This window comes from Schistocerca gregaria, unplaced genomic scaffold (assembly GCF_023897955.1).
Source record: "Schistocerca gregaria isolate iqSchGreg1 unplaced genomic scaffold, iqSchGreg1.2 ptg001034l, whole genome shotgun sequence".
Classification (NCBI taxonomy): domain Eukaryota; kingdom Metazoa; phylum Arthropoda; class Insecta; order Orthoptera; family Acrididae; genus Schistocerca; species Schistocerca gregaria.
This window is the reverse complement of record NW_026062382.1, coordinates 12,741-15,000: the sequence shown is the minus strand read 5'-3', so window position 1 is coordinate 15,000 and position 2,260 is coordinate 12,741. Positions and strand designations below refer to the sequence as shown.

The 2,260-nt window shown below is 55.8% G+C and overlaps 1 non-coding gene across 1 annotated transcript in view; it reads right to left on the bottom strand.

Annotated features, from left to right (window-relative positions):
- The window catches only part of LOC126327238 (small subunit ribosomal RNA), a 1,893-nt gene extending 279 nt beyond the window's left edge, over positions 1-1,614 (bottom strand). Inside the window, exon 1 of the ribosomal RNA XR_007561079.1 lies at positions 1-1,614. This exon is cut by the window's left edge and continues 279 nt beyond it. This is a non-coding gene — a ribosomal RNA (small subunit ribosomal RNA).
- Positions 1,615-2,260: the final 646 nt, after the last annotated feature.

Below are 2,260 nucleotides of genomic sequence, written 5' to 3'. Positions count from 1 at the left end.
TCAGCGGGTTACCCCGACCTTTCGGCCTAGGAAGACACGCTGATTCCTTCAGTGTAGCGCGCGTGCGGCCCAGAACATCTAAGGGCATCACAGACCTGTTATTGCTCAATCTCGTGCGGCTAGAAGCCGCCTGTCCCTCTAAGAAGAAAAGTAATCGCTGACAGCACGAAGGATGTCACGCGACTAGTTAGCAGGCTAGAGTCTCGTTCGTTATCGGAATTAACCAGACAAATCGCTCCACCAACTAAGAACGGCCATGCACCACCACCCACCGAATCAAGAAAGAGCTATCAATCTGTCAATCCTTCCGGTGTCCGGGCCTGGTGAGGTTTCCCGTGTTGAGTCAAATTAAGCCGCAGGCTCCACTCCTGGTGGTGCCCTTCCGTCAATTCCTTTAAGTTTCAGCTTTGCAACCATACTTCCCCCGGAACCCAAAAGCTTTGGTTTCCCGGAGGCTGCCCGCCGAGTCATCGGAGGAACTGCGGCGGATCGCTGGCTGGCATCGTTTATGGTTAGAACTAGGGCGGTATCTGATCGCCTTCGAACCTCTAACTTTCGTTCTTGATTAATGAAAACATACTTGGCAAATGCTTTCGCTTCTGTTCGTCTTGCGACGATCCAAGAATTTCACCTCTAACGTCGCAATACGAATGCCCCCGCCTGTCCCTATTAATCATTACCTCGGGTTCCGAAAACCAACAAAATAGAACCGAGGTCCTATTCCATTATTCCATGCACACAGTATTCAGGCGGGCTTGCCTGCTTTAAGCACTCTAATTTGTTCAAAGTAAACGTGCCGGCCCACCGAGACACTCAACTAAGAGCACCCTGGTAGGATTTCAACGGGGTCCGCCTCGGGACGCGCAAGCACGCCTTCGGCTCGCCCCACCGGCAGGACGTCCCACGATACATGCCAGTTAAACACCGACGGGCGGTGAACCAACAGCGTGGGACACAAATCCAACTACGAGCTTTTTAACCGCAACAACTTTAATATACGCTATTGGAGCTGGAATTACCGCGGCTGCTGGCACCAGACTTGCCCTCCAATAGATACTCGTTAAAGGATTTAAAGTGTACTCATTCCGATTACGGGGCCTCGGATGAGTCCCGTATCGTTATTTTTCGTCACTACCTCCCCGTGCCGGGAGTGGGTAATTTGCGCGCCTGCTGCCTTCCTTGGATGTGGTAGCCGTTTCTCAGGCTCCCTCTCCGGAATCGAACCCTGATTCCCCGTTACCCGTTACAACCATGGTAGGCGCAGAACCTACCATCGACAGTTGATAAGGCAGACATTTGAAAGATGCGTCGCCGGTACGAGGACCGTGCGATCAGCCCAAAGTTATTCAGAGTCACCAAGGCAAACGGACCAGACGAGCCAATCCGATTGGTTTTGATCTTATAAAAGCGTCCCTTCCATCTCTGGTCGGGACTCTGTTTGCATGTATTAGCTCTAGAATTACCACAGTTATCCAAGTAACGTGGGTACGATCTAAGGAACCATAACTGATTTAATGAGCCATTCGCGGTTTCACCTTAATGCGGCTTGTACTGAGACATGCATGGCTTAATCTTTGAGACAAGCATATGACTACTGGCAGGATCAACCAGGGAGCTGCGTCAACGAGAGCTGAGCAGCCGGCCGCCCGGGAGTGTGTCCCGAGGGCCCGCGCGAACACGCAAGCGTCCGCTCAATTATTCTGCAAACAGGAGGAGGCTGAGCTCCCCTGCACGATACACCTCGAAACCCTCTCAGGTCCCGGCGGCGCGCAGCGCCGTCCTAAGTACTTGGTCGGGTTCGAGAGAGGCGCAATCGCCCGGAGATAGGCGAGTAGACGCTTTCAGTGCGAACACCCGTGCTCCCAACTGAGCTTGCCGCTGCCGACAGAGGCCCGGGAGCGTGCTGTCGTGGCATTGCCGGCGGGAAACAACACGCGCCACCTACGGTGACCGGCAGCTCCAACGCCAGCGCCACAGAAGGGCAAAGCCCCACTTGGGTGCAGAAGCGAACTCTCCCAGCACAGCGCACGCGCCAACACGTCCGCAGAGCTGCGATACAAACCACCTGCGAGAACCGCTGGGGGCGACCGAGCAGCAGACGGCGTCGCGACGCCGAGTGCCGGGCGGCGGCGCATCCTCAACGCACACAGTCCGCAATCGGACCAGCACACTGCAGATGTCCACCGCGCTTCGCACCGGGCTCGGCAGAACCCACTTTGGCCGCCTGGCGCCGCGCGCAGGGTGCGCCGGCGCATAGCTG